Source organism: Sus scrofa, chromosome 2 (assembly GCF_054392235.1).
Source record: "Sus scrofa isolate SSC_HxYL_T2T_F1_AM1 chromosome 2, Sscrofa_HxYL_maternal_Yorkshire_Landrace_v2.0, whole genome shotgun sequence".
Taxonomy (NCBI): domain Eukaryota; kingdom Metazoa; phylum Chordata; class Mammalia; order Artiodactyla; family Suidae; genus Sus; species Sus scrofa.
The window spans coordinates 104923256-104945649 of NC_139384.1; the positions used below are offsets into that span (position 1 = coordinate 104923256).

At 37.2% G+C, this 22394-nt stretch overlaps 1 long non-coding RNA gene across 2 annotated transcripts in view; it reads left to right on the forward strand.

Annotated features, from left to right (window-relative positions):
• Positions 1-12677: 12677 nt before the first annotated feature.
• The window catches only part of LOC146405628 (uncharacterized), a 412568-nt gene continuing 402851 nt past the window's right edge, over positions 12678-22394 (forward strand). For both annotated transcript variants that reach the window (XR_014838233.1, XR_014838232.1), the window contains exon 1: positions 12678-12785. This is a non-coding gene — a long non-coding RNA (uncharacterized LOC146405628). The remainder of the gene's footprint in view (positions 12786-22394) is intronic.

Here is a 22394-nt window from a genome sequence, read left to right on the forward strand (position 1 = left end):
ATTTTAATTAAAGCAGCATTCCCCAATAAAGCTATCTGATTTGTGTACAATCAAAATGTATTTGAATTTCCTCAAGACCGTTTAAGTTTCATTTAAATACACTGTTTTTCAATAAAGGAAATAACCTTTGTCTACAAGTTCATATGTTAAAATATTCTTTTATTCAAAACAAAAACTCTTAAAATACAAAAGGTCATTTTTTTCATGATGGAAATATGAATAGAAACTTGCTCATTTTGTTCACTCTTCTCAAATGAGTTGGTTTAGCCACACAAGTAAGGCAGAGCATTTGGATGGAGTATTTTTCCCCTTCTCCATACCCCTCCTGCCAAAACTCATTGATTAAATCTCCAGTTCTAAACAACCTAATTAATGTTGGGTAAAATCTAAACATTTTCCATCAAGGGATACTCATAGTCTGCATGTAATTTAATCTTTTGAGAGCTCCCTCTTCACCAACTTGACTGTTTTATTAATCATTGCCTGTACACTGAATATGTCTCCTATATGCATGTTTTCTTTAAATAGAGATGTAATTTTGATTAATAGGATGACAATGCACTTAAAAGTATTCTTAAATTAATTTCGTCATGATTTTAATCTATATTAATGGATACTTGGTTTGACTCTGATGGATAGATACTGATCATTTAAAAGAATAATTTAAAAACTTGATTTCATGATTGAAATGTGGGCAAAAGTACTCTAGGGAACAAGAAAACATGTTTAAGTGTATGTATGTCTTCTTTTGCTACACAATCTACATATCCCAAGCACCAGTGAGCACCTATTCTATGCAAGCATTATAATTATAGTAAGTCTGGCAGCATCAACATGTAGGTGACTCAATTTTTGACCAGAAATAGGCCATAGTAAGTCCACATTTGTGAACTGGAACGTGAGTTTTAATTTTTATGTGATTCATTCAATTTGAAGGCACTAAGATAAGGCAAAGAGTAATATGTGAAAGAGAAATTCATTATGGATTATATTGACTTTACATAAAGTATATGTATTGGTCATCTTGGAGAGGTGTGAGAATGAACCTTATACCCACCATTCAAAAAGATGATCAGTGGTAACGGGAAAAAAATGTGGGCGAGACCAGCTTCAGGTAGACAAAATCTACTATGCTTTTAAAACAGTGTCCTCCACAACCTTAAAAAGCCTTTGATTTGTATGTCCTTTTAACCAGCTCAATAGATTTCTTCAAATTTATAATGTGCTGACATCCAGGGATATTGATCCAAACATATTTTATCACTAAAAGCAGCTGATATATTTAAGCATCCAAAGATATATTTTTGAGTGCATTTTTATCTATGAGTCATCTTCCCAAGACCCTTGACTGTTAAAGCTATATAAGGCAGCAATTTCTTGACATTCTTTTAGAGCATGGGGTTAGGAATATTAGATTCTGATTTAATTGAGTCTTTTATTTCACAGTCATAAACTCTTATGGACTCCTACAAATCCTGGTCTTAGAACTGACCTGAGACAAAGAATATATTAGAGGAAATATTTTAGGTGATATATACTTTCACCAAACTAACTCTTGTTTGAATAAATTACCTGGTCGAATTAAATTGTTTCATTAATAGACTTGGAGATTTGTTGGGTTAAATGAGCAATAAATTCACACATGGTCATAAGTTAAGACCCTTTTCACATTTAACTGTTTTTTTCCAAATAGTCATATAGAGTCTTATAGCTTAAAATAAAAGCTGAAATTTGAGACTGAACAAGAACTGAAGAAAGAGTGCTAACAGGGGCAAAATGGTTTAACATTCAGGTTTCTAAAATTTTGTGTTAACCAATACTGTAACATAGCTTTCCCTATAAGATGGGTGATTTACCTGCATCATTTGAGGAATAAATAAATTATTGGTCATTTAAGCAGAACATGTTAAGTCAGACAAGAGAAAGCATGAAAGCAAAAACTGAACCCGAAGCTCAACATAATAAAGTAAAAAAAGAGATTAATTACTTACCTTACTCATGCCAGTTTCAAAATAGCTAATGGAATATTTTGATGCACTGGGTGATGCATTGTGTGTTGTCAATATAATTTGGCCACGCTGTGATATGGAAGAAGAGATGGTGGTAACCGAGAGGCAAAGAGTCGGGGTGGGTGAGAAGGCGACTGATAGATGAATCTGTGCTTGTGTCTATCTTCAATTATGCATCTAGGCAATGCTCTTAGCAGATAAGTAAGATAAATAACATCAAAAAAATTGATGGCTGCACCTCTGGCATATAGAAGATTCTTTTAAAGCAAAGGGTTAGGAATATTAGATTCTGATGTAATTGACTCTTCTATTTTACAGTCATAAACTCTTATGGACTCCTACAAAATCTTGGTCTTGGAACTCACCTGAGACAAAGAATATACTAGAGGAAATATTTTAGGTGATATATATTTTTACCAAACTAACTCTTGTTTGTTAGCGCAATTTTAAGGCTGCACCTCTGGCATATGGAAATTCTCAGACTAGGGGTTGAATCAGAGCTATAGCTGCCAGCCTACAGCACAACCACAGCATTGCCAGATCCATGCCATGTCTGTGGCCTACACTGCAGATCCAAGCAACACCAGATTCTTAACCCACCGAGCGAGGCCAGGGATCAAACCCGCATCCTCATGTATACTAGTCAGGTTTGTTTCCAATGAGCCACAACAGAAATTCTGCATCAGAAAACTTTAATTTACTAATCACTGATCAAAAAAAAGATTCCTTGATGGAAAAAGACTAAAATCAAAATCTCTTGCCTTCCTTTAATTTTTTAGCTTTGTAATCAAATAATCAAAATACACCCACAAAACTGAGTAGGACATGTGACTACACTGAGTAAGAATAAATAGATAAAAGTAATTAGTCACTGTTCCTTCTCTATTATCCTCCATGACTGTTGATGTAGTAAAACAATCTTCTTTGGTCCATGAGATAGCAGAAAAATACTTGCAAAATATTCCAAGAGTACTTTGAAAATATATATGAAAGTATTTAGTTTTAATAGGGTATCTGGACATTGGGTATAACACATATTTATTGAATTCCTAATATGTCAGGCATCCCTTTGAGTGTTTTCTCATATAAAATGTAGATCTAGTCCTTGTTTTTGTTCTTAATTGCCAATAATGAGCCTTCAATAGCAGAATCCTTGCAGCAGTAAGGACAAAATAGCCAAGTCAAAGAGCATTATTTGAAACATGAATTATACAGTTTTGAGGTCTTCATTAATCCATCCATTAAATAGTTATTAAGCCCAACTATTTGCTGGTTACTTTGTGAATGCTTGGTCCCCGGTGGAAAATTAGATTGCTGCCTTTTATTTTATTTTATGTAATTTATGGTGGTGGGACACAGTGTGCAGTGGCTTGAGGTGGCCTTTTAGTTCCAGATGAGATATTGAACCCAGGCCATAGCACTGTAAATAACAAGTCCTAACCACTAGACCTCTAGGGCATTCCCAGACTCCCTGCATTTATTTCACTTCTATTCTAGAGAGGTATAAAGAGAACAAAAAGTAAGAAAATAGATCAAAATTAAAGTATACAAAAATCCTTAATTAATGCTATGAAGAAAGGAGGCCAAGTAAAGTAAATCAATATAAAGTCACCTAACTTGGCACCAGGTGGACACCACTGGAAGTCTGTGACCTAGTTTACAGAAAAAAACACTGCTGTTAATGAACTTAAACCCTGTAACAAGGAATATGTAAGCTAAGGAGGCACAAAATTACTTTTGACACACATTGTAACTACAAACACAAAGGTAGATGGTGAAAATTTATACCTCTGTAGATGGTGTTGCATAGGTCAGAACTTTCCTTTAATGAACGAGTAACGCTTAAAAGATAAGTATTAAAATGATAAGATTTGGACATAGCAAGAGGAGTAAAGAATTTAATGTTCAGGTTAATATCTAGCTGTTGCTGAAGGCCCCACTATTTTATGAAACTCTGATTCATATACGATAAACAGTACATAGGTCAGGTGATGGCAGACAGATCCTTGGAACAAAAAAATTAAAGACATGTCAAACTCTGAGCAATGATATGTAAAAAGATACTGCATGGTTTTTTCTCCCTCTCAAAAAAATCCTATTAGGCTTTCTTAGTTAATAAAGTAATAGTTTTTAGTCTTGCACAGCAGTATTTTCCTCACTTTTTAATGTATAAAAGGTGAGGGATGCTTTATTCAAAAACACTGATTTTTTCATTTAATCACTTGCTTGTTGAACAAATATTTATTGAGCATATATTATTGTTCTTCATAAACCTAGCTTTGTCAGTTCCAAGCTATCGTACAGTTGATTAGTCTAAAATTTTACAACATGGAAAAACTACCCATGTGTGTCATTTATGACAGGCCTACTCTGTTGCTATGGATTCTTATGGGGCGAACATGGTACAGGGTGTCAGGTTAATCGCTGGGAACTTACTTAGGACATCGCATAGTTGTGCTGAGTGGTTGGCTGCTTAATTACATTTTATAGACCCTGGCTAAGATCACTTGCATATGCAGGGAAAAAGCCTATCACAAATGATAACTGAGGATTGTCTGATCTGTTAACATTTAGCATTAAACATTTATTCATTACACATGCAATATTGAGCTGTTTAAAAAAGGAACATAGTATTTGGATAATTAAGACAAAAAATAAAGGAAACAGAAGGAAGTCTCATTACAATTAACATTGGTTAGAATCTTATTTAAAAACTGTGTCCAAGTTTTATTTCTATAAACTAAGGAGACTCTGGTTTGGGAGAAGAAATGAGAGAGCAGAAAAATTAATGTTAGTTTAAAAAAAGATATAATAGAAATATTATCAAATTAGGGTCACTTCTACATAGTGAAAAACTGATGTGATTCAATGGTGTTAATTGTACACAGCTACTAGATAAAGGATATTTGGACAAATATTTTTTGTAGCCCTAGATTGAGGGTAGGGTGGAGTAAGGAGGAGTGGGGAAGAAAGAAACAAATGAGGGGAAAAGAACGGAATTTGTTTTGTACTTGAATTTTGGTTAGCTATTTCCAAAATTTTCTCCCAAGCAATCTTTAAACACGAACAAGTTTAAAGAACATGTATACTGTCCTTCCCCAAACCATTAATCAGCACCATACAGGGCACTAGTCCCATCCTAAAAGTCATTGCAAAATGTTTCTCCATGAAATGCATCTCTGATTTAGTGGCCTTAAAATAACAACTGCTATATTTTTATTGAATTTGAGCTGTGTGCCAGGCATTTTTTCTAAAGATTTACATTCTAATATCAAATCAATACTATAAATTATTAGGTGTCATTAAACCTGTTTACCAGTGCATTAACTCTGGCATGAGAATTCAAGCACTTTGCCCAAAGCTCCTCAGAAGCTGAAGAGTCCAAACTGAAAGCCAGTGAACACCGTCTGTTTGCCATGATTTCTGCAGAACCTGGAGTTGGTACAAGGGTCTTAGCTTCTGTGTTACATCAGGAAGTTAGGCAGTGTGTACACACTTTGCCACACCACATTAGGTCATTAGAATGCCACAATCTACTTGGTTTTGAAGTTAGAATCATAGAAAATAAAGTTGCATTGACCAGCTACAGTTTGAGTCACTATTCAAATCCTAGCAATCATTTGATCAAAGGTATAGTTTTTATTTAGGATGAGTAGGCAGCTGACAAAGTGACTTGCAAATGTTAAGAGCATTAAGCACAGAAAATTTCAATTACTCTGACCCAATAGTAGCAAACAATAATTGAGTCATTAGGAAAGGGTTTATGTACCTGTAAGAAATAAAATACTATTTTCTGAGATTGAGGTCTCTAAGGCCTCATACAAAATAAATTTAGTCATACAAAATAAATGAGGTAAATAATTGAAAACTTGGTAAAGGTGTTGTCTATAGTTCCAAGTTTTTGAGAACTTGAAATATCCAAGAAGGTGTATTTAAAATTAATGGTGCATAAGTATGAGACTTTTAAATGTCAATCTTGCAAAGAATGTGAGTGGGATGAGAAAATGGAAGTTTATTCAACTTTAGGAATGTACTACCTTAAAATGGTTTGCTTTTGCTAAATAATCTTTTGCTTTCATGGGAAATATATTGTCATTAGTCATTTTATAGAAAATTTTTTTGTGTATTGGTAAGTCAGGTGGAGATCTGAGGAAAGAATTTTAATAGTGTATTAACTGCAGCAAATTTTTTTTTTTTTTTTGGTCTTTTTAGGGCTGCACTTGCAGCATATGGAGCTTCCCAGGCTAGGGGTCAAATAGGAGCTGTAGCTACTGGCCTGCCACAGCAATGTGGGATCCAAGCATGTCTGTGACCTACACCACAGCTCATGGTAACACCAGATCCTTAACCCACTGAGCAAGGCCTGGGATTGAACCTGTGTCCTAATGGATGCTAGTTAGATTTGTTAACCACTGAGCCATGATGGCAACTCTGATACTACAGTGCCTTAACCATTGTTTAGCCTTGAAGTAACCACCATCTTCAGATAAACATTTCAGCAGACATATAGGTTTTCAGGTGTTTTTGAGGGGAGCTGTTCCTGATTTTGTAAGCATGAATTGATTTTCTAAATATTAAGTCCCATATACTGTAAGGTTTTTGTGGAGAGGACATATTCAAACTGCATTATTTGAAAATGCAGAAGGTAGCATTTGATTTAATACAATTGAAATCATGCTAAGTCTTTAAGAGACCACTCAGCTTCACACCAAAACTTAACCCCCACAAATCTACATATGTAATTTGATACCTCTGATTCACAGGAGACCAGGATAAAAGTGGAATAGAGATAAAGGAACTCAGAATAATAGTGCCTAGGGCTAGTATTTACATAAAGAATTTGGAACTGACAGTATCTTTCCTACGCATGATAGAGGTGGCAGAGTGAACTAAAAGAAATGTTAAAGTAAGAGCATAGATCATATTGCACAGTGTGCCACAAACATTATGCAATTTGAAAGGTTAATGAACAAAGCAGTAGTTCTCTATGAGGGCCTCCAGAAAACATTAGCCAACAGCAAAATGGAACTGCCTAAAGCATGAGAAAAGAGCTATAGGATTCTTTTTGTTCCCCCCAATGCACTGTGGATGAAACAATTAACATAACGCATGTGTTAAGAATTTATAACTTCTTGGATTAATTGCTTTCAGTCTTGTCTCAAGCCAGCCATTCCATCTAATTTGTCATTAATCCTCAAGAAATGCCCAGTACTGCAGTTGTTTCTGCCAAAATCATGCCGGTTTAAAGTAACAATATAATAAACAAATAAATCTTTCTAAGACTTAAAAGAACAGTACAAGACCAAAAAAAAAAAACAACAAAACAACAACAACAAAAAAAAACCAACCAAAAAAAAACCCCACAACCAGTCTATTTCTAAGAATAATGTAATTTTAACTCAGAAATAAGTTATTTTATCAGTCTACCCAAAAGAGGTCAGCAATCTTCTATTTCTCTCCCCAAATATAATTTCCTCCCTTGCTATTTCATCTTTACAGGAAATAAAATATATGTCTAACATGCATTTGATATAGACCCAGGAGCACTGTTTCTTAAATTTTAATGTGCATATGATGAATCACCCTGGGATCTTGTTAAGTGTGGATTCTGAATCAAGAGATCTGGGAGGTCCAAGTACTCTGCGTGTCTAATAAGGTCCCAGTTGATGCAGACGATGCTGATAAGGGGAATACATTGACAGTTGTTACCCAGAAGGCCTCCATGGGACCTAGTGGAAATACTTGTGCATCAAGGAAAGGCAGGGAGTTCCCTGGTGGCACAGTGGATTAAGGATCAGGCATTGGCATTGCTGTGGGTTTTTTCCCTGACTCAGGAACTTCTGTATACTGAGTGACCAAAAAAAAAAAAAAAGGCAGGGGTGAGGGGTGGGAGGTGGGAGGTGTAGGGAGAGGGAGGTTTAAGGTAAATGCTGGGCTGGTCTCTCAGAAAACCTCATATCCATTTAAAACATTATCACAGTGGACGTGTAAGCTTGGTTAAACAAGGTGAGAGGAGAGGGTCCCCCTCACATATAGCATTCCAGGCACTGCGCTACCTGCTAGGAATACAGTGATCACCTAAAGATGTCCAGTTCCATGCTGGTAAAGCTTCAAGTCTGTGGAAGACTCTGCTTTTTCTTCCAGCAGCTGAGGGATGGGATGAATAAAACAAAATGTAAATTGTGGTTTTTTTTTTTTTTTTAGAATTAGATGACAAGCTCTACTTCTGTTATTAGTTGTTTGATTTGGGGAAACTCATTCAGCCTCTCTGGGCCTAGTTTTCCCATGAATTTTAAATTAACGGGCTTTTCTTCAGGCTTCCTACTAGCTTTGTTACTGAATCAAACTTGGGTCCGCTTGCCTGCTGCAAGTAAGGCCAATTTACTGACATCAGAATGCGATAAAGGAAAGTACAGCGTTTACTACAGGGCTCAGAAAGGAGTATGGGTGGCTATGCTCAAAAGACCTGAACTCCTCTGTGGTTTTCAAGGGAGTGTTTTTAAAAGCAACACTTGAGGAGTTCCTACTGTGGCACAGAAGAAATTAATCTAAGTAGTATTTATGAGGATGTGGGTTTGATCTCTGGCCTTGCTCAGTGGGTCAGGGATCTGGTGTTGACTTGAGCTGTGGTGTAAGCCACAGATGTACCTCGGATCCTGCATTGCTGTGGCATAGGCTGGTAGCTGTAGCTCTGATTCAGCCCCTAGCTTGGGAGCTTCTATATGCCACAGGTGAGGCCCAAAAGACAAGGGGAAAAAAAAAGGCAACCCTTGGGCTGCAGGATTCATGACTTTGTTCTGAGGTAACAAGGTGGTGTTTCAGGAATCTCAATTATCAACCTTTTGGTTCCAACCTGCCTGGGGTCTGCTCCAGCTGTAGTCACCTAGTGACTGTGGATGGGAGCAAGTGGATCTTGCTTCCTAAAGAATGACTCAGATACATCCATCAGATTGTTATGAATATCCCTTGAGTATCCCTGAACTATTGTCAGTACTGTCTTGTTTAACTGCTTTTCCTTTATTTCTGCATTCTTTCAATTCCCTAGTGAACTGCCTGTGCCTGCTCTTTGAAACTCAGAGAAGGCCTAGGAGACTAAAACATTTCTCCACAAACAAGAGAGGGGGGACACAAAGGGGCTTTTGTATCTGGGAGGGTCCCCCCATGGTCCTGCTTGGTTTTAGCTTCAAAACTATATGCTTATAATTATCAGCCATGTGACTCTTAGAATAATGATTTTTTTTTTTTTTCCAAATAAGACCACAGGAATTCCTGTCATGGCTCTGTGATTAACAAACCCAACTAGTATCCATGAGGACATTGGTTCAATCCCTGGCCTTGCTCAGTGGGTTAAGGATCCGGCGTTGCCGTGAGCTGTGCTATAGGTAGCAGATGCCGCTTAGATCCCACGTTGCTGTGGCTCTGGCGTTGGCCAACACCTTCAGCTTCGATTCAGCCCCTAGCCTGGGAACCTCCATATGCCTTAGGTGTGGCCCTAAAAGAAAGGAAAAATACCAAAAAAAAAAAAAAAAACCCACAAATTTTTTAAACACATTTTGTGCTTGAAATTTGTCTCTTTGAACATCTATTACCCCAAAAATTTTAGAAATTGCACTTTTGAAATTTCTTGAGGTGAAAATTTTGGAGTTACCTAAAACAAAGTCATTGACCTTATTTTATAGTCTTGCAAAACTGAGCCATAAAAGTATCTGAATTACGCCTTCAAATGTTAGAAGAAAATCTTATTAAAGATGTTTGAGAGGATGTAAAATACTTGAGAGTAGAGTCCATATTTACTTTTTCTTTGTATTTTTATAGCAAGATTTCCCAAAGTTTCTAAGAATCCCCTGCAGTGAGTACTAAATTGTGATGCACTTATTTCTAGCCTCACTAAATAAAAATTTCCAAGAGATTTTTCTCACAAAAATGATTCTAATGGTTAGGAACATTTAAGTAAATTATTCTACATTTCACATAATGTTCAGTATAGAGAAGTTGGTCAACTGTTGACCCAACAAACGAGAGAAGAATGAATGACCAAAATCTATCAGGTAAGTGGTAAATTACCACTTATGCAACTACAAATAGAATGCGTTAATTTCAGAATCTAAAATTTAGATTTTTTTGTGCCACCATCTCATATCTGTATCCAGGTTAAAGGTCATAAAAGAGCCCTTTCCCGCCATCTGCCTTTAGGTTCCACAAGGCCAAGATCTGTTAGACACTATTATATCCTCAGGGCCTAAAATAGCAATTAATGCCTCTATATATGACATGTAAGTATTGGATGATTTTAATTTAATTGCAGTGCAGCGCTTATATGACAATCGGGCTAGTTTAATGGTAAATAATGATTTTGCCAGTCACCTGAAATGCCTCTACCCAAGGTTTTCTTCAACTCAGTCTAACTGGGTTTAATTTCCAGGTCCCCAGATTTAACTGTACATTTCTTTTGAAGAAAAACTCTGATCCTAGATCATTGAAATTTTTTGACCAAATACATCTCTAAGCAATTATCAATCATCTGGACATGCCTCTTGGGAGTTTATGGTGCTGCAGTGTCCTTTAGGGGGTTATGAAAATGTGTCTGTCATAGTATCCTAAGCTTTCTGTTCCCATGGAGAGATTTTATTTCATTCTCCTTGTTTAAAACTGTATTCTGGTCATCTGCTTTCCAAGCAAATTTTTCCCCTTTCTTCCTTCTTCTTGCCTTCTTCCTTTTTTTTCTTCCCTCTTTTTTCTTTCTTTCCTAGTCTCTCCTTCTCTCCCTCTACTCTTTCTCCTCATCCCCCTGCAAGTTTTTCCCCTTCTCTTTTTTTCTTCTTCCAGTTTCCCCCTTCTTCCTCTTCCAAAGCCATGGGGTACATAGTAGATAAAAGGAAACCATTCTGTTTCGAATTATCCATTTGCCTAACCTGTGAGCATGAAGATCAAAGGCACTAGAAAGATTTGCTGGACTCTGTAGGGAGGCTGTGCCCACTTACTGGGTCTTTTCCTACAAATTTTCTTTGAAAGTCCCTTGCTGAAAGGGAAATTTTTGGAGTTGGAGGGATAAGAGTAAGAGGTGGAAATTTAACCACAATGTGCTGGAGCACTGGGTACAAATTGAGTCAGGGACACTATTGACAAAGGGAGAGAGGCAGAACAAAGAAGGGGAAAACTGCCAATGCCTGAGAGAAACGGAAATCTAAGAGCATAGTAGGGTGCTTGAGGAGAGAGTAGAAAGTATAGTGTTCTTAAGGAACTTTGATTTAAAAAAAAAAAAAAAACCCAAGGTTTAGCAAAATAGAATCTGTAGGTAAAACACTGAATGCAACAGAAGCAACATTAATGTAGATTTTAAAACTAACACCATTGATTTGGATCTGATTGAAGTAAAGAGCTAGGAAATATGTACACAATAGAAACTTTAAAAAGAGTCTAAAAAGAGGTATTTAGTGGCCAAATATGTAATCAAAGCTAGATGTTTACTTCCCACTAAGTGTGTACAGAATCATTCTAGCAGAAAAAGTAAAGCATGTCTTTTCATGAGAAGGTAGGAAAAAAATTTTTTTTCAGGAAAAGGCTATGGATAAATTCATTGTATTCCGAAGGAAGAGAGTGGTCTCAGCCCATTTTAACTCTGTTCACCTACTAAATTCACAACCTTGAGAAAACAGCCAAATCTCATTTTCTATAATATAAAGGCTATCTTACCTTAATTTTGGAACTGTTGGAAGAAATAAGTGAGCTGGAGTTCCCGTCTGGCTCAGTGGTTAACAAATCCGACTGGGAACCATGGGGTTGCAGGTTTGATCCCTCGCCTTGCTCAGTGGGTTAAGGATCTGGCATTGCCATGAGCTGTGGTGTAGGCCAGCGGCTACAGCTCCGATTAGATCCCTAGCCTGGGAACCTCCATATGCCGTGGGAGTGGCCCAAAAAATGGCAAAAAGACAAAAAAAAAAAAAAAAAAAAAAAAAGAAGTGAGTTGATATTTGCCTATAGGTGATAATATTTTTATATATTAGTGATGTATTTTCCTTCTCAGAGATAACTTAGCACAACATCAAAACCAAAAAGGATAATTCTTGTTTTTTGGGCACCAGAGATTTGAAGGACTATGTGCTGAATCTGATTTTTCTGCACAGAGGCTAAAGTATACCTTGGGGTAGGAGAAAAATGGGCAAGTTAGAAAGTGAAGTACTAATGTGGATAAGAAAGTAATTCCTGGAGTTTCCGTGGTGGCTAAGTGGTAGTGAACCCAACTAGTATCCATGAGGATGTGGATTCGATCCCTGGCCTTGCTCAGAGGGTTGAGGACCTGGTGTTGCTGTGAGCTGTGGTATGGCTCAGATCCCACATGGCTGTGGCTGTGGCGTAGGTGAGCAGCTGTAGCTGCAGTATGACCCCTAGCCTGGGAACTTCCATATGCTGTGGATGCAGCTCTAAGAAGAATGAATGAATGAATAAATAAATAAATAGGTAAGTAAATAAATAAATTCTGATAATTATTTAGGAAGGAGCTCATGCCTCCTTCCTCAAGACAGTCCCCCCAGATATATTTAGTGATCTCATTTTAGAGGGGCCATCAACATGGTGTGAGAAAGACAGGTGGTTGCAGAAGTGGTTGCATGCTATTTCTAGAGAGGACTCTGAGGCTAGCAAACATCCAGCCCTGCCTGGGGAGCAGCTGACTCTTTTTCAGTGTAATCAGCATTGAAGCTGGGTATTGGTGGAACTGGATCTGGAGAGCTGTTTCAGTCCATGGGGAGGATGAAAGAGCGGGCCTCAGAGAATCAGGTAGGGTGGAGAAGGTTGGTTAGAAGGGATGAATATGATTACAGTAGAATGAGACAATGAACAGCTCAGGGGAGGTCAGCCTAGGTGGGAAATGGCTGGGGACAAAGTGTACTCTCTCTTAAAAGCTGGATAGTACATGAATATCCCCAATTCCCGTCCCCACCCCTGTAGCAGTGTAACTTTGAAAGATAAGGGAGAGGAAGAAAATTCTGAACGGCCTTAGTTCATTCAGAAATTGGGATTCCCTCTTTGCTGCCAGTGGAGTGAGTTTTGAAATAGAAATTCAGTCATGGAAAAAATGAAGTTCCATCTTTGATTCACTAAATGTGTAGTTAGTGAAACTTGAACTTTTTATACTCATCAAGGATTAAGCCCCATGACTGGCACAGAATTAGATCTGTAAAAAGACAGCTGGGGTTGCTATCAAGAAGGAGAACTCATAGAGATAGAATTTAAGTTTAAGAAATAAAACTGAGGGAGTTCCTGTTGTGGTGCAGTGGAAATGAATCCGACTAGAATCTGTGAGGGTGTGGGTTCGATCCATGGCCTTACTCAGTGGGTCAGGGGTTCTGGCATTGCCATGTCGCAAACATGGCTTGGATCCCACATTGCTGTGGCTGTGGCATAGCCCAGCAGCGATTGATCCCTAGCCTGGGAACTTCCATATGCTGCAGGTATGGACCTAAAAAGCAAAAAAACAAAAACACAAACAAACAAAAAACACAAACAAACAAAAAAACTGAAAGCTTATGCTTGGTACAGAGTAGGCTCTCAGTCAATATTGAACTTTATAAATGAAGATGGGAGCAAGGTGGCTGAATTTTAACCTTATTGTGATAGGAACAAGACTTCATCTTTTGTTCCTCACATAGCAGAGTGTTGGACTCTTTTTCTTTGTATACAGTTGTTAAAACTATATAAAACATATATAGTTATATGATATTTCTCCAGAAGACCTCAGAGTTTTTTTAGCCACACCAGACAATAGATTTGTGCATGAAAATTGCCTTTCCAGTCCTTTCAGAACGTGCATAGTATAAGTGCTAGTTACCAGGCAGTTAAAGAGGGTTTCCAGTTACCCTAGTATGTCCTGTTACACTGGATTATTTTGCAGTATTAATATTTAAAACTGACTTATTTCTTTGGAGTTCTGAAATTTTTGAATAGGTAATAATTCCTGGTTCAGAAATCACAAACCATTAAAAAAAAAAAAGATGGTAAAATGACTTTCTACCTCACATCCTTCATCCATTAAATTTCAAGCAAATCTTCCTCCACCCCAAAACAGAGGTTAGTTTCTGGATATATGAATTTTTTTTTTTTTTTGGCTTTTTTGGGCCAAACCTGCAGCATGTGTAAGTTCCCAGGCTAGGGGCTGCATAGGAGCTGTAGCTGCCAGCCCACCACAGCCACAGCAATGCGGCATCTGAACCATGTTCATTACTGCTAAACCATGTCAGTAACTCCCAGTTTCTGCATATTCTTTATTCATATATAACAAATACAAACATAATGACTTGTGTGTCATTTTTACACAAAAGATAGCTTTCAATACCCATATTCTGCACCTTTTTTTCATTTAGCAATGCCTTTTGATATGAGCCCATTATCAGTATATAAGAACTTCCTCTTTTTAAAAATTGTATCATGTTCCATTTCATTAGTCTATCATAATGCATTTAGTCACTCCACTAATGCCGGATACTTAAATTACTCCCCATCATTGAAATTGTTAAGCAATGTGAGAAAGCATGTTTGCACTTACATAATTCCTCACATCTACTACTATTTCTCTAGCATAAATTTTCAGGATTTTTAGACCAAGGGATTAATGGGTCAAGGGTTTATATTTATAATTTTGATGATATTGTCAAATTGCCCACTACAGAGTTTGTTTCTTTGGAATCATTTTGAACTTCATCACTTAGAGCAGACTTCCTTGAGAAAATCCTTAAGACCCCTAAATTGACAAGACTAGAAAACCAACAAGGGAGTCATTAATTAAAAAAATTTTTAAAAGAATTTTAAGTGTTGGGAGTTTCCTTCATGGCTCAGTGGTTAACGAATTGGACTAGGAACCATGAGGTTGCCAGTTCAATCCCTGGCCTTGCTCAGTGGGTTAAGGATCCGGTGTTGCTGTGAGCTGTGGTTGCAGATGCAGCTTGGATCCCGTGTTGCTGTGGCTCTGGGGTAGATTGCGGCTACAGCTCAGATTCGACCCCTAGCCTGGGAACCTCCATATGCTATGGGAGCGGCCCAAGAAATGGCAAAAAGACAAAAACAAAAACAAAACAAAAAAAAGAATTTTAAGTGTCAAAAAAGTCACCACTACTCACCACTATAATTAAATGTAACAACTGGACCCAAATTACTCAGTAAGGTAAGCACCCTTGGTTGTAGAATGGTATTTTGTAACCATAAAGGGGTCCTGAATGTCAAGTTAATCTTAGAGATTGATGTGAAGCTTGAGTTATTTGACAGGTTATTTTAGTTTCACTGTGTGCTTGAGAGTTACCAGTCTTTATGAAACTCAGAAGTACTACACTTATTAAGTTCTCCACTTGTTCAATCAAAATGTCACTAAAGGAAGATGTTAGCACCAATGTTAATACCTAAAAATCCTAATTCACACTTGAATTTAAAAATGCAATGGAAAGAAACCTTGAGGGTCATCCAGTGTGGGCATTTGGAGATAATTTAAGAGGCTATGATTTTAGTTTAAAGAGTTTTTTAGAACTTAATACAAAAATACTCATGTTTTTACACACTTATACACCCAACATAAACATGCATACTTACATCAAATAATAACAGTAGAATGTAGCAACTTCACACAAGGAATCTTTAGAGCCTCAGCTCTAAGATGTGTTTTCACATTTGTAATGTTTTTTTTCAAAAAAAACCTGGGGTGCAGAGTGTCATGGTACAGCTATGGAACCCTCAGGCAAAAAGAGAGGTAGAGGCTAAAAAGGAGAATGGAATTGTTCCATGGAGGAGATGAGGACAGGCCCTTTTCTGTGTATCTGAGCACTGACACTTCAGCGAAAAAAAAAAAAAATGAATAAATAGGTAAATGCTTTGACTTGATATTTGAGCAGGTAGAGTGAAAATTGTTTTATAATGGCAATATTTCAATAATGAAATTTTTCCCTTTTAAACTTTAAAATGTTTACCTGAATATTCAGGTGTTCTCTAAGATAATTCAAAGATCAAATATCATAGATCAAAATAAAAAAATACAATGCAATGGGTGTGAGACTCGGATAAAATTTATGACATGGGCCTGAAAATACATCATTGGGTTACACAATATATATAGTTTTCAATTTCCACACACTTTTCTTATATAAACTATATTTAAAGGTCAGTAGAAAAAAATCTGGCTTTGGCAACTGTACATTTCATTTGCTTCCTGATCTGGAACGGAAATTATAGCACCTCAGTCTTTTCATTAAATTTTTTTTTAGAAGTCCCACAGTTCTGCTCTTGGTGCAGTGGTAGAAGACATTTAAGTAATTCAATTTTAATTTTAAATCAGTATTAGATCAGCATAAAATGTAGGCTGTGTTTATGTTACAATGGCTGAGTCAAGAGTTGTGGAGTTCAATATCTCATAGGAACATATAATCATATGGTTTCAGAATGTTGAATAAATTTCTTTTCTCTAATGAATGCCAACTAGTTTATCTGGCTGAATTTTTTTTCCCCAACTATGTTTAATCATTGTTGTATTCCTGATTTATTTGGGCCAAAGTTACTTCTAATAATGCCTCATGTCCTAAGCCTATCAGTTATAATTGCTCAATGATAATGCCAAGACTTTGCTCACAGGAACAGAGGACAGGGTCTATAGAATCCTTGTAATTCTATGGTTGACCCAATCCATGATCTCCTAGCTTAAATATTAGCTCAGACTCCTCTCTTCTCCATATTTTTGTTTCTTTTCTTCAAGCACAATAAAGTGCTGTTAAAGTCTTCCTGATATCTCTAAGGGAGAAAAACACTACTCACTAATTCCTTCAAATATTCTGTTATATCAGGCAATATGCTATGTAACGTGAATATGAATATGAATAAGACCTGTCTTCAAAGAAGTTACTGGTTTGTAGGCAAGGAACTTAGTTAATTAAATAAAGGGCATGGGTCTACTGTCAGAGAATTTAATAGTGAGAATCCAAAAGTGGAATTTGCAAGACTTGTCCATAGGGGACAAGGATCAAGAAAGGTTCTACCTTTACTCTTTCAAGTCTAAGGCAAGAGTCTAGATTAATAACATTTTAGCTAAGGAAAATGCTAAATATTTCCACTCAACAATATAGAAGATCCCTTTTATAAGTAATTCTGAAGAAGGTTACCCCTTTATTACTTAGTTGGTCTTTTCTAGGCTTTGTGATATTGGGTCTATATAAGCTCCTGGTTGTCATCACACAGTGCCATCAACTGAGTGGCTTAATACAACAGAGATACATTGTTTCACAGTTCTGAAGTCTAGAAATATGAAATAAAGGTATTAGCAGAACCAGGCTTCCTCTGATGGTGCCAGAGAAGGAATGGTTCTGTTGAAGCTTCTTGTAAGCTTCAGATGTGCCTTGGCTTATGGAAGAATCACTCTAATCCTTCCTTTCCATATGTCATTGTCCCTGCGCATCATCACATCATCCCTTTGTCATGCCTATATCATGTTTACATTTCCCCTTCTTTGAAGGACATGAGTCACAGTGAATTAGGAAAGATCACATTCTAAGATACTGAGGGTCAAGACTTCAACATCCTTTTTGGGGGGAGGGTGGGTTTGGAGTGACACAATTCAACATGAGAAGTTAAAATGAAATCATTAGTATGGTTCCTAATCCACATGATTTGTGCTCTTAATAAAATGTAACCCATAATGGGGTCTGTAGTAGATATTTTTGCTACTCTGCCCAGACTCTTCAATGGAAGTAGTGCCCAATCTGTAGTTGCTGTAAGTGTTACCGTATGATGATTTTAAACAGCCCTTCTGATAATTGCTTTTAGACAAATAACAGACACCTTGACTTGTAGGCTATGACCATGCCCAGACCTCTAACAGGTCTTTTGCCTCAAGTCAGAACTAATTTCGTGGTTCACTTTGTACTGCGGAGCTTCTCATCTGGCTCAGGCTGAAGCTAGTTTCCAGCTGAGACTACATCTTGATTTAGCTTTGTTCCATCCCCGCCGTGCTTCCCTCTATCCTCTTTGACTGAGAATACTCTCCTAATAGACCATGAATAAGAAGCCTGTGGTTGGCAAAATATGATCCTACAAATTGTCCTAATTCTAGCTTCTGGTTTCTGTGAATATGGTAGAATGCACAGCAAAGGGGTAAAGTTGGAAATGGAATTAAGATTGCTAAACAGATGGCCTTAAATTAGGGAGATTATCCTGTGTAATCTGGGAACAGTGTAATCATGAGTCCCTAAAAGTGGAAGAGAGAAGCATAAATGGTCCAAGTCAGAGAGAGATGTGGTTACAGGGAAAAGTTCAGAGAAATGCAATGTTGCTGGCTTTAAAGATGAAGTGAGTCATGAGCCAAGAAATGCAGGCAGCTTCTAAAAGCTGGAAAAGGAAAGGAAACCCTCACCCCCAGAGCCTTAAGAAACAAATACCACCTAGTCCAACATCTTGATTTTTAGCTTAGGGAGATCATATCAAACTTTTGACTTCATGAACTGGGAGATAATAAATTGGTGTCATTTTATTTTATTTATTTATTTTTTTAAAAGGCTTCTCTGAGGATTTATTTTTTTTCCTTCAATTTTTTTATTTTTTTAATTTTTATTTATTTTATTTATTTATTTTTTTTATTTTCCCACTGTACAGCAAGGGGGTCAGGTTATCCTTACATGTATACATTACAATTACATTTTTTCCCCCAGCCTTTCTTCTGTTGCAACATGAGTATCTAGACAAAGTTCTCAATGCTATTCAGCAGGATCTCCTTGTAAATCTATTCTAAGTTGTGTCTGATAAGCCCAAGCTCCCGATCCCTCCCACTCCCTCCCCCTCCCATCAGGCAACCACAAGTCTCTTCTCCAAGTCCATGATTTTCTTTTCTGAGGAGATGTTCATTTGTGCTGGATATTAGATTCCAGTTATAAGTGATATCATATGGTATTTGTCTTTGTCTTTCTGGCTCATTTCACTCAGGATGAGATTCTCTAGTTCCATCCATGTTGCTGCAAATGGCATTATGTCATTCTTTTTTATGGCTGAGTAGTATTCCATTGTGTATATATACCATGTCTTCCGAATCCAATCCTCTGTTGATGGACATTTGGGTTGTTTCCATGTCCTGGCTATTGTGAATAGTGCTGCAATGAACATGCGGGTGCACATGTCTCTTTTAAGGAGAGTTTTGTCCGGATAGATGCCCAAGAGTGGGACTGCAGGGTCATATGGAAGTTCTATGTATAGATTTCTAAGGTATCTCCAAACTGTTCTCCATAGTGGCTGTACCAGTTTACATTCCCACCAGCAGTGCAGGAGGGTTTCCTTTTCTCCACAGCCCCTCCAGCACTTGTTATTTGTGGATTTATTCATGATGGCCATTCTGACTGGTGTGAGGTGGTATCTCATGGTAGTTTTGATTTGCATTTCTCTTATACTCAGCGATGTTGAGCATTTTTTCATGTGTTTGTTGGCCATCTGTATATCTTCTTTGGAGAAATGTCTATTCAGGTCTTTTGCCCATTTTTCCATTGATTGGTTGGTTTTTTTGCTGTTGGGTTGTATAAGTTGTTTAGATATTCTAGAGATTAAGCCCTTGTCAGTTGCATCATTTGAAATTTTTTTCTCCCATTCTGTAAGTTGTCTTTTTGTTTTCTTTTGGGTTTCCTTTGCTGTGCAAAAGCTTTTCAGTTTGATGAGGTCCCATGGGTTTATTTTTGCTCTAATTTCTATTGCTTTGGGAGACTGACCTGAGAAAATATTCATGATGTTGATGTCAGAGAGTGTTTTGCCTATGTTTTCTTCTAGGAGTTTGATGGTGTCCTGTCGTATATTGAAGTCTTTCAGCCATTTGGAGTTTATTTTTGTGCATGGTGTGAGGGTGTGTTCTAGTTTCATTGCTTTGCATACAGCTGTCCAGGTTTCCCAGCAATGCTTGCTGAATAGACTTTCTTTTTCCCATTTTATGTTCTTGTCTCCCTTGTCAAAGATTAATTGACCATAGGTGTCAGGGTTTATTTCCGGATTCTCTATTCTGTTCTATTGGTCTGTCTGTCTGTTTTGATACCAGTACCACACAGTTTTGATGACTGTGGCTTTGTAGTATTTCTTGAAGTCTGGGAGAGTTATGCCTCCTGCTTGGTTTTTGTTTCTCAGGATTGCTTTGGCGATTCTGGGTCTTTTGTGGATCCATATAAATGTTTGGATTGTTTGTTCTAGTTCCGTGAAAAATGTCATGGGTAATTTGATAGGGATTGCATTGAATCTGTAGATTGCTTTGGGTAGTGTGGCCATTTTTACAATATTGATTTTACCAATCCAGGAACATGGAATATCTTTCCATTTATTTACATCTTCTTTGATTAAAGTTTTATAGTTCTCTGCATATAGGTCCTTTACCTCCTTGGTCAGGTGTATTCCGAGGTATTTAATTTTGTGAGGTACAATTTTAAAAGGTATCGTATTTTTGTATTCCTTTTCTAATATTTCATTGCTGGTATACAGAAATGCAACTGACTTCTGAATGTTAATCTTATATACTGCTACTTTGCTGAATTTATTAATCAGTTCAAGGAGTTTTGGGGTTGAGTCCTTAGGGTTTTCTAGGTATAGTATCATGTCATCTGCATACAGTGACAGTTTTAACTCTTCTCTTCCTATATGGATGCCTTTTATTTCTTTTGTTTGTCTGATTTCTGTGGCTAGGACTTCCAAAACTATGTTGAAGAGCAGTGGTGAGAGTGGGCATCCCTGTCTTGTTCCAGATTTGAGTGAGAAGGCTTTCAGTTTTTCCCCATTGAGGATTATATTTGCTGTGGGTTTCTCATAAATGGCTTTGATTATATTCAGGAATGTTCCCTCTATACCCACTTTGGCGAGGGTCTTGATCATGAATGGATGTTGAACTTTGTCAAATGTTTTTTCTGCAACTATTGAGATGATCATATGATTTTTGACTTTTTTTTTGTTAATGTGGTGTATGATGCTGATTGATTTGCGTATGTTGAACCATCCTTGTGAACCTGGGATGAACCCAACCTGGTCATGGTGTATAATTTTTTTGGTATGTTGTTTGATTCGGTTGGCTAAGATTTTGTTGAGAATTTTTGCATCTATATTCATCAATGATATTGGGCGATAGTTTTCTTTTTTGGTGGTATCTCTGCCTGGTTTTGGAATGAGGGTGATGGTGGCCTCATAGAATGTCTTTGGGAGTATTCCTTCTTCTTCAACCTTTTGAAAGAGTTTAAGGAGGATGGGCACCAATTCCTCTTTATATGTTTGATAAAATTCACCTGTGAAGCCATCTAGTCCTGGACTTTTATTTGTAGGGAGTGATTTTATGACCTCTTCAATTTCATTTCTAGTGATAGGTCTGTTCAGTTGGTCTGTTTCTGCCTGATTCAGTTTTGGCAGGGTGTAAGATTCCAGAAAATTGTCCATTTCTTCCAGATTGTCAAACTTGTTGCCATACAGTTGTTCATAGTATTCTCTTATGGTTTTTTGTATTTCTGCTGTATCCGTTGTGATTTCTCCTTTTTCATTTATAATTTTGGTTATTTGGGTTCTTTCTCTCCTCTTTTTAGTGAGTCTGGCCAGGGGTTTGTCAATTTTGTTCACCTTTTCAAAGAACCAGCTCTTGGTTTTATTAATTTTCTCTATTGGTGTCATTTTAAAAGCCATTAAGTTAATGGTTATTTGTTAGAGCAGCAATAGGTAACTAACACGAATCCTCATTTCAGGCTCTGCTTTCTGGAAAACTGACCATTGTCAGGGTCCTTCATCCCAGGTAAGACAGAGGTGCCATTGCCAACTGTCATAGTTACCTAAATTAAATAAATAAACATACAAACAGCTCACTGGTCGTGTATTAGCACAGTGATTAAGGGTCTGGACTGTGCTTGCTAAAAATCTCTATTCCCCTACCCAGCACCATCACTTTGTAACAGAGAAGACTATTTTATATTGGTGTTGTGTGGGAGGTTACATCTTTCCCTCTGTAAGAGGATGGTAGTAGCAGCAAATTTAAATGGGTTGTTGAGAGCTAAAACAAAGTATTTAGAATGCTGCGAGTGTTCAATTAAATTTTAGCCATCTTTATTTCCGTTTGCCTAACAAGCTCAGCATTTTGCTTCTCTCTAAAGTTAAAGGAGTTGTCATAAAATAAAGACTACATTAACATGATATGGTATGCACATATATTCCAGTTCCAAATTTGTATTATATTATCTACAACAGAAAATATTTTTTTAATTTTTAGTTTTTTGTTTTTTAGGGCCACACCCATGGCATATGAAGATTCCCAGTCTAGGGGTCAAATCAGAGCTTTAGCTGCTAGACTACATCACAGTCACAGCCACAGCAACTCGGGTTCCAAGCCATGTCTGTGACCTACACCACAGCTCATTGCAATGCCAGATC